This window comes from Drosophila virilis, chromosome 3, assembly GCF_030788295.1.
Source record: "Drosophila virilis strain 15010-1051.87 chromosome 3, Dvir_AGI_RSII-ME, whole genome shotgun sequence".
NCBI classification, from domain to species: domain Eukaryota; kingdom Metazoa; phylum Arthropoda; class Insecta; order Diptera; family Drosophilidae; genus Drosophila; species Drosophila virilis.
Genome location: NC_091545.1, coordinates 3711910 through 3723277, shown reverse-complemented (window position 1 = coordinate 3723277; position 11368 = coordinate 3711910).

Here is an 11368-nt window from a genome sequence, read left to right as displayed (position 1 = left end):
ACCAGAAAAGCAAGGGGTTACATCACGTTTTTTCTTAAAATCGGGGTCGGTTCGAAAATCAAAACTTTTTTGATAGTATTTTTTTGAATATCTTGGGTAAATATCGTTGGATGTTATAATTGTATAACTTTTTCAATTCATACGGATCCCTACTTTCAACTTGCATTCAAATAAATCAAAAATCGATGGCCTTAAAAAAGTTGTTGACCAAAAATCGATTTGTTGGTAAAGTCCACCTTTTTTGATGATTTTATTGAATATCTCTGCCAAATAATGTCCGATTTTGGAATGATGTACCATTTTTGACTCGTGAGGATCAATACCATCGATTGGCGCTCAAAAATTGAAAATCTAAATTTTTACCAAAATCGACCAAAAAAGCAAAAGGTTACATCACGTTTTTTCTTCAAATCGGGGTCGGTTCGAAAATCAAAACTTTTTTGATAGTATTTTTTTGAATATCTTGGGTAAATATCGTTGAATGTTATAATTGTATAACTTTTTCAATTCGTACGGATCCCTACTTTCAATTTGCATTCAAATAAATCAAAAATCGATGGCCTTAAAAAAGTTGTTGACCAAAAATCGATTTGTTGGTAAAGTATAACATTCCAAAATCAGGCGTTATTTACTCAAAATATTAAAAAAAATCATCGAAAAAGTTTCGATTTTCGCACTGACCTCGATTTTTAAAAAAATCGTGATGATTCGGAAGGTCACACATGGGGAGATATGTCGCTTCAAAAACGACATATCTCCATGATCTCCGGGATTCAAGAAGATATGTCGTTTTGAAACGACATATCACCATGATCTTCGGGATTCAGGAAGATATGTCGTTTCAAAACGACATATCTCCATGATCTCCGGGATTCAAGAAGATATGTCGTTTCAAAACGACATATCTCCATGATCTCCGGGATTCAAGAAGATATGCCGTTTCAAAACGACATATCTCTCATGTCTCCCTGCGGAGTTATGTCGCTTTAGAACGTCATATCTCCGCGCGGAGTTATGTCGTTTTGGAACGTCATATCTCCGCGCGGAGTTATGTCGTTTTAGAACGTCATATCTCCGCGCGGAGTTATGTCGTTTTGGAACGTCATATCTCCGCGCGGAGTTATGTCGTTTTGGAACGTCATATCTCCGCGCGGAGTTATGTCGTTTTGGAACGTCATATCTCCGCGCGGAGTTATGTCGTTTTGGAACGTCATATCTCCGCGCGGAGTTATGTCGTTTTGGAAAGTCAATATCTCCGCGCGGAGTTCGGAGTTCGGTTTGAAAATCAAAACTTTGATAGTTTTTTTTTGTGAATATCTCGGGTAAATATCGTCGGATGTTATAATTGTATACCTTTTTAAATTCGTACGGATCCCTACTTTCAATTTGCATTCAAACAAATCAAAAATCGATGGCCTAAAAAAGTTGTTGACCAAAAATCGATTTGTTGGTAAAGTCCACCTTTTTTGATGATTTTATTGAATATCTCTGCCAAATAATGTCCGATTTTGGAATGATGTACCATTTTTGACTCGTGAGGATCAATACCATCGATTGGCGCTCAAAAATTGAAAATCTAAATTTTGACCAAAATCGACCAAAAAAGCAAAAGGTTACATCACGTTTTTTCTTCAAATCGGGGTCGGTTCGAAAATCAAAACTTTTTTGATAGTTTTTTTTTGAATATCTCGGGTAAATATCGTCGGATTTTATAATTTTATACCTTTTTCAATTCGTACGGATCCCTACTTTCAATTTGCATTCAAGCAAATCAAAAATTTTTGGTCGATTTTGGTCAAAATTTAGATTTTCAATTTTTGAACGCCAATCGATGGTATTGATCCTCACGAGTCAAAACGTTTCAAAACGACATATCTCCATGATCTCCGGGATTCAAGAAGATATGTCGTTTCAAAACGACATATCTCCATGATCTCCGGGATTCAAGAAGATATGTCGTTTCAAAACGACATATCTCCATGATCTCCGGGATTCAAGAAGATATGCCGTTTCAAAACGACATATCTCTCATGTCTCCCTGCGGAGATATGTCGTTTTAGAACGTCATATCTCCGCGCGGAGTTATGTCGTTTTGGAACGTCATATCTCCGCGCGGAGTTATGTCGTTTTGGAACGTCATATCTCCGCGCGGAGTTATGTCGTTTTGGAACGTCATATCTCCGCGCGGAGTTATGTCGTTTTGGAACGTCATATCTCCGCGCGGAGTTATGTCGTTTTGGAACGTCAATATCTCCGCGCGGAGTTCGGAGTTCGGTTCGAAAATCAAAACTTTTTTGATAGTTTTTTTTTGTGAATATATCGTCGGATGTTATAATTGTATACCTTTTTCAATTCGTACGGATCCCTACTTTCAATTTGCATTCAAACAAATCAAAAATCGATGGCCTAAAAAAAGTTGTTGACCAAAAATCGATTTGTTGGTAAAGTCCACCTTTTTTGATGATTTTATTGAATATCTCTGCCAAATAATGTCCGATTTTGGAATGATGTACCATTTTTGACTCGTGAGGATCAATACCATCGATTGGCGTTCAAAAATTGAATATCTAAATTTTGACCAAAATCGACCAAAAAAGCAAAAGGTTACATCACGTTTTTTCTTCAAATCGGGGTCGGTTCGAAAATCAAAACTTTTTTGATAGTTTTTTGTTGAATATCTCGGGTAAATATCGTCGGATTTTATAATTTTATACCTTTTTTTAATTCGTACGGATCCCTACTTTCAATTTGCATTCAAATAAATCAAAAATCGATGGCCTAAAAAAAGTTGTTGACCAAAAATCGATTTGTTGGTAAAGTCCACCTTTTTTGATGATTTTATTGAATATCTCTGCCAAATAATATCCGATTTTGGAATGATGTACCATTTTTGACTCGTGAGGATCAATACCATCGATTGGCGTTCAAAAATTGAATATCTAAATTTTGACCAAAATCGACCAAAAAAGCAAAAGGTTACATCACGTTTTTTCTTCAAATCGGGGTCGGTTCGAAAATCAAAACTTTTTTGATAGTTTTTTGTTGAATATCTCGGGTAAATATCGTCGGATGTTATAATTGTATAACTTTTTCAATTCGTACAGATCCCTACTTTCAATTTGCATTCAAATAAATCAAAAATCGATGGCCTTAAAAAAGTTGTTGACCAAAAATCGATTTGTTGGTAAAGTATAACATTCCAAAATCAGGCGTTATTTACTCAAAATATTAAAAAAAATCATCGAAAAAGTTTCGATTTTCGCACTGACCTCGATTTTGAAAAAAATCGTGATGATTCGGAAGGTCACACATGGGGAGATATGTCGCTTCAAAAACGACATATCTCCATGATCTCCGGGATTCAAGAAGATATGTCGTTTTGAAACGACATATCTCCATGATCTCCGTGATTCAAGAAGATATGTCGTTTCAAAACGACATATCTCCATGATCTCCGGGATTCAAGAAGATATGTCGTTTCAAAACGACATATCTCCATGATCTCCGGGATTCAAGAAGATATGCCGTTTCAAAACGACATATCTCTCATGTCTCCCTGCGGAGTTATGTCGTTTTAGAACGTCATATCTCCGCGCGGAGTTATGTCGTTTTGGAACGTCATAACTCCGCGCGGAGATATGACGTTCCAAAACGACATAGCTCCGCGCGGAGATATTGACGTTCCAAAACGACATAACTCCGCGCGGAGATATGACGTTCCAAAACGACATAACTCCGCGCGGAGATATGACGTTCTAAAACGACATAACTCCGCAGGGAGACATGAGAGATATGTCGTTTTGAAACGGCATATCTTCTTGAATCCCGGAGATCATGGAGATATGTCGTTTTGAAACGACATATCTTCTTGAATCCCGGAGATCATGGAGATATGTCGTTTTGAAACTACATATCTTCTTGAATCCCGGAGATCATGGAGATATGTCGTTTTGAGATATGTCGTTTTTGAAGCGACATATCTCCCCATGTGTGAACAAAACGCCTTTATGTTTGACAATTGCTAACGCATTGCTTCTCTTATGAATAAAGGGTATCTTGTGCAATTATAAAAGGATTTGCGATATCAGATAACGACGTGCGGAGGTACATATGTCGTTTCAAAACGACATATCTTCTTGAATCCCGGAGATCATGGAGATATGTCGTTTTTGAAGCGACATATCTCCCCATGTGTGACCTTCCAAATCATCACGATTTTTTTCAAAATCGAGGTCAGTGCCAAAATCGAAACTTTTTCGATGATTTTTTTTAATATCTCGAGTAAATAACGCCTGATTTTGGAATGTTATACTTTACCAACAAATCGATTTTTGGTCAACAATTTTTTTAAGGCCATCGATTTTTGATTTATTTGAATGCAAATTGAAAGTAGGGAGCCGTACGAATTGAAAAAAGTATAAAATTGTAAAATCCGACGATATTTACCCGAGATATTCAACAAAAAACTATCAAAAAAGTTTTGATTTTCGAACCGAACTCCGAACTCCGCGCGGAGATATTGACGTTCCAAAACGACATAACTCCGCGCGGAGATATGACGTTCCAAAACGACATAACTTCGCGCGGAGATATGACGTTCTTAAACGACATAACTCCGCGGGGAGACATGAGAGATATGTCGTTTTGAAACTGCATATCTTCTTGAATCCCGGAGATCATGGAAATATGTCGTTTTGAAACGACATATCTTCTTGAATCCCGGAGATCATGGAGATATGTCGTTTTGAAACGACATATCTTCCTGAATCCCGAAGATCATGGTGATATGTCGTTTCAAAACGACATATCTTCTTGAATCCCGGAGATCATGGAGATATGTCGTTTTTGAAGCGACATATCTCCCCATGTGTGAACAAAACGCCTTTATGTTTGACAATTGCTAACGCATTGCTTCTCTTATGAATAAAGGGTATCTTGTGCAATTATAAAAGGATTTGCGATATCAGATAACGACGTGCGGAGGTACATATGTCGTTTCAAAACGACATATCTTCTTGAATCCCGGAGATCATGGAGATATGTCGTTTTTGAAGCGACATATCTCCCCATGTGTGACCTTCCGAATCATCACGATTGTTTTCAAAATCGAGGTCAGTGCGAAAATCGAAACTTTTTCGATGATTTTTTTTAATATTTTGAGTAAATAACGCCTGATTTTGGAATGTTATACTTTACCAACAAATCGATTTTTGGTCAACAACTTTTTTAAGGCCATCGATTTTTGATTTATTTGAATGCAAATTGAAAGTAGGGATCCGTACGAATTAAAAAAAGGTATAAAACTATAAAATCCGACGATATTTACCCGAGATATTCAACAAAAAACTATCAAAAAAGTTTTGATTTTCGAACCGACCCCGATTTGAAGAAAAAACGTTGCTTTTTTGGTCGATTTTGGTCAAAATTTAGATTTTCAATTTTTGAGCGCCAATCGATGGTATTGATCCTCACGAGTCAAAAATGGTACATCATTCCAAAATCGGACATTATTTGGCCGAGATATTCAATAAAATCATCAAAAAAGGTGTCACTTTACCAACAAATCGATTTTTGGTCAACAACTTTTTTAGGCCATCGATTTTTGATTTGATTGAATGCAAATTGAAAGTAGGGATCCGTACGAATTGAAAAAGGTATAAAATTATAAAATCCGACGATATTTACCCGAGATATTCAACAAAAAACTATCAAAAAAGTTTTGATTTTCGAACCGAACTCCGAACTCCGCGCGGAGATATTGACGTTCCAAAACGACATAACTCCGCGCGGAGATATGACGTTCCAAAACGACATAACTTCGCGCGGAGATATGACGTTCTTAAACGACATAACTCCGCGGGGAGACATGAGAGATATGTCGTTTTGAGACGGCATATCTTCTTGAATCCCGGAGATCATGGAGATATGTCGTTTTTGAAGCGACATATCTTCTTGAATCCCGGAGATCATGGAGATATGTCGTTTTGAAACGACATATCTTCTTGAATCCCGAAGATCATGGAGATGTGTCGTTTTGAAACGACATATCTTCTTGAATCCCGGAGATCATGGAGATATGTCGTTTTTGAAGCGACATATCTCCCCATGTGTGACCTTCCAAATCATCACGATTGCCATTTTTTTCAATATCAATGGGCTACAAAAAATGATTGACAAAAAACTGATTCGTTTTCAAAATCAACCTTTTTTGATGATTTTCCAAAATTTGGACCCAAATCGACAAAATGACAAGGGGTTACATCACGCTTTTTTTTTTTTTTAAAATAGAGGTCGGTGCGAAAATCGAAACTTCGATGATTTTTTTTTTTAGTATCTCGGGTAATAGCTCCGCGGGGAGATATGACGTTCCAAAACGACATAACTCCGCGCGGAGATATGACGTTCCAAAACGACATAACTCCGCGCGGAGATATGACGTTCCACAACGACATAACTCCGCGCAGAGATATGACGTTCCAAAACGACATAACTCCGCGCGGAGATATGACGTTCCAAAACGACATAGCTCCGCGCAAAGATATGACGTTCCAAAACGACATAACCCCGCGCGGAGATATGACGTTCCAAATCATCACGTTTTTTTTTTCAAAATCAGGGTAGGTTCAAAAATCAAAACTTGTTCTAAGATTTTTATTGAATATCCCTCGTAAAAATTGTCTGATTTTGAAATGTTACACCTCTAAAAATTCGTACGGATCCCTACTATAAAATGGCATTCAAAGAAATTTAATATCAATGGGCTACAAAAAATGATTGATAAAAAACTGATTCGTTTTCAAAATCAACCTTTTTTGATGATTTTCCAAAATTTTGACCCAAATCGACAAAATGACAAGGGGTTACATCACGCTTTTTTTTAAAAAATAGAGGTTGGTGCGAAAATCGATGCTTCGATGATTTTTTTTTTTTAGGTATCTCGGGTAATAGCTCCGCGGGGAGATATGACGTTCCAGAACGACATAACTCCGCGCGGAGATATTGACGTTCCAAAACGTCATAACTCCGCGCGGAGATATGACGTTCCAAAACGACATAACTCCGCGCGGAGATATGACGTTCCAAAACGACATAACTCCGCGCGGAGATATGACGTTCCAAAACGACATAACTCCGCGCGGAGATATGACGTTCTAAAACGACATAACTCCGCGGGGAGACATGAGAGATATGTCGTTTTGAAACGGCATATCTTCTTGAATCCCGGAGATCATGGAGATATGTCGTTTTGAAACGACATATCTTCTTGAATCCCGGAGATCATGGAGATATGTCGTTTTGAAACGACATATCTTCTTGAATCCCGAAGATCATGGAGATATGTCGTTTTGAAACGACATATCTTCTTGAATCCCGGAGATCATGGAGATATGTCGTTTTTGAAGCGACATATCTCCCCATGTGTGAACAAAACGCCTTATGTTCGACATAACTCCGCGCGGAAATATGACGTTCCAAAACGACATAACTCCGCGCGGAGAAATGACGTTCCAAAACGACATAACTCCGCGCGGAGAAATGACGTTCCAAAACGACATAACTCCGCGCGGAGATATGTCGTTCCAAATCATCACGTTTTTTTCAAAATCAGGGTCGCTTCAAAAATCAAAACCTTTTCGATGATTTTTATTGAATTTCTCCCGTACAAATTGTCTGATTTTAAAATGTTATACCTTTTTAAATTCGTACGGATCCCTGCTATAAAATGGCAGTCAAAGAAATTTAATATCGATGGGCTACAAAATATGATTGACCAAAAACTGATTCGTTTTCAAAATCAACCTAGTTTGTTGATTTTTTGACATATCTCGGCTAAATAGTGTCAGATTTTGGAATTTTATACCATTTTGAGCTCGTAAGGATCCGTACTATCGATTGGCATCAAACAAATAAAAATCTAAATTTTGACCAAAATCGACCAAAAAGCAAGGGGTTACATCACGCTTTTTTTTTTAAAATCGGGGACGGTTCCAAAATCGAAACTTTTTCGATGATTTTTATTGAATATCTCCCGTAAAAATAGTCTGATTTTCAAATGTTATATCTTTTTAAATTCGTACGGATCCCTACGACATAACTCCGCGCGGAGATATGACGTTCCAAATCATCAGGTTTTTTTTTTCAAAATCAGGGTCGGTTCAAAAATCAAAACTTGTTCTAAGATTTTTATTGAATATCTCCCGTAAAAATTGTCTGATTTTGAAACGTTATACCTTTTTAAATTCGAACGGATCCCTACTATTAAGTGGCATTCAAAGAAATTCAATATCGATGGGTATAAAAAAATTATTGACCAAAAACCGATTCGTTTTCAAAATCAACCTTTTTTGATGATTTTTTGGCATATCTCGGCCAAATCATCTTAGATTTTGGAATTTTATACCATTTTGAGCTCGTAAGGATCCGTACTATCGATTGGCATCAAACAAATAAAAATCTAAATTTTGACCAAAATCGACCAAAAAATAAGGGGTTACATCACGTTTTTTTTCTAAATCGGGGACGGTTCCAAAATCGAAATTTTATCGATGATTTTTATTGAATATCTCCCGTAAAAATTGTCTGATTTTGAAATTTTATACCTTTTTAAATTCGTGCGGATCCCTACTATAAAATGGCATTCAAAGCAATTCAATATCGATGGGCTACAGAAAATGATTGACAAAAAACTGATTCGTTTTCAAAATCAACCTCTTTTGATGATTTTCCAAAATTTTGAACCAAATCGACAAAATGGCAAGGGGTTACATCACGCTTTTTTTTAAAAATAGAGGTCGGTGCGAAAATCGAAACTTTTCGATGTTTTTTTTTTAATATATCGGGTAATAAATTCAAAAACGACATAACTCCGCGGGGAGATATGACGTTCCAAAACGACATAGCTCCGCGCGGAAATATGACTTTCCAAAACGACATAACTCCGCGCAGAGATATGACGTTCTAAAACGACATAACTCCGCGGGGAGACATGAGAGATATGTCGTTTTTAAACGGCATATCTTCTTGAATCCCGGAGATCATGGAGTATGTCGTTTTGAAACGGCATATCTTCTTGAATCCCGGAGATCATGGAGATATGTCGTTTTGAAACGACATATCTTCTTGAATCCCGGAGATCATGGAGATATGTCGTTTTGAAACGACATATCTTCTTGAATCCCGAAGATCATGGAGATATGTCGTTTTGAAACGACATATCTTCTTGAATCCCGGAGATCATGGAGATATGTCGTTTTTGAAGCGACATATCTCCCCATGTGTGACCTTCCAAATCATCACGATTTTTTTCAAAATCGATGTCAGTGCGTTATTATACCTTTTTAAATTCGAACGGATCCCTACTATTAAGTGGCATTCAAAGAAATTCAATATCGATGGGTATAAAAAAATTATTGACCAAAAACCGATTCGTTTTCAAAATCAACCTTTTTTGATGATTTTTTGGCATATCTCGGCCAAATCATCTTAGATTTTGGAATTTTATACCATTTTGAGCTCGTAAGGATCCGTACTATCGATTGGCATCAAACAAATAAAAATCTAAATTTTGACCAAAATCGACCAAAAAATAAGGGGTTACATCACGTTTTTTTTCTAAATCGGTGACGGTTCCAAAATCGAAACTTTATCGATGATTTTTATTGAATATCTCCCGTAAAAATTGTCTGATTTTGAAATTTTATACCTTTTTAAATTCGTGCGGATCCCTACTATAAAATGGCATTCAAAACAATTCAATATCGATGGGCTACAGAAAATGATTGACAAAAAACTGATTCGTTTTCAAAATCAACCTTTTTTGATGATTTTCCAAAATTTTGAACCAAATCGATAAAATGGCAAGGGGTTACATCACGCTTTTTTTTAAAAATAGAGGTCGGTGCGAAAATCGAAACTTTTCGATGTTTTTTTTTAATATATCGGGTAATAGCTCCGCGGGGAGATATGACGTTCCAAAACGACATAGCTCCGCGCGGAGATATGACGTTCCAAAACGACATAACTCCGCGCGGAAATATGACGTTCCAAAACGACATAACTCCGCGGGGAGACATGACGTTCCAAAACGACATAACTCCGCAGGGAGACATGAGAGATATGTCGTTTTGAAACGGCATATCTTCTTGAATCCCGGAGATCATGGAGATATGTCGTTTTGAAACGACATATCTTCTTGAATCCCGGAGATCATGGAGATATGTCGTTTTGAAACGACATATCTTCTTGAATCACGGAGATCATGGAGATATGTCGTTTCAAAACGACATATCTTCTTGAATCCCGGAGATCATGGAGATATGTCGTTTTTGAAGCGACATATCTCCCCATGTGTGACCTTCCAAATCATCACGATTGCCATTTTTTTCAATATCAATGGGCTACAAAACATGATTGACAAAAAACTGATTCGTTTTCAAAATCAACCTTTTTTGATGATTTTCCAAAATTTAGACCCAAATCGACAAAATGACAAGGGGTTACATCACGCTTTTTTTTAAAAATAGAGGTCGGTGCGAAAATCGAAACTTTTCGATGTTTTTTTTTTAATATATCGGGTAATAGCTCCGCGGGGAGATATGACGTTCCAAAACGACATAGCTCCGCGCGGAGATATGACGTTCCAAAACGACATAACTCCGCGCGGAAATATGACGTTCCAAAACGACATAACTCCGCGGGGAGACATGACGTTCCAAAACGACATAACTCCGCAGGGAGACATGAGAGATATGTCGTTTTGAAACGGCATATCTTCTTGAATCCCGGAGATCATGGAGATATGTCGTTTTGAAACGACATATCTTCTTGAATCCCGGAGATCATGGAGATATGTCGTTTTGAAACGACATATCTTCTTGAATCACGGAGATCATGGAGATATGTCGTTTCAAAACGACATATCTTCTTGAATCCCGGAGATCATGGAGATATGTCGTTTTTGAAGCGACATATCTCCCCATGTGTGACCTTCCAAATCATCACGATTGCCATTTTTTTCAATATCAATGGGCTACAAAAAATGATTGACAAAAAACTGTTTCGTTTTCAAAATCAACCTTTTTTGATGATTTTCCAAAATTTAGACCCAAATCGACAAAATGACAAGGGGTTACATCACGCTTTTTTTTTTTTTAAATAGAGGTCGGTGCGAAAATCGAAACTTCGATGATTTTTTTTTTGTAATATCTCGGGTAATAGCTCCGCGGGGAGATATGACGTTCCAAAACGACATAACTCCGCGCGGAAATATGACGTTCCAAAACGACATAGCTCCGCGCAGAGATATGACGTTCCAAAACGACCTAACTCCGCGCGGAGATATGACGTTCCAAAACGACATAACTCCGCG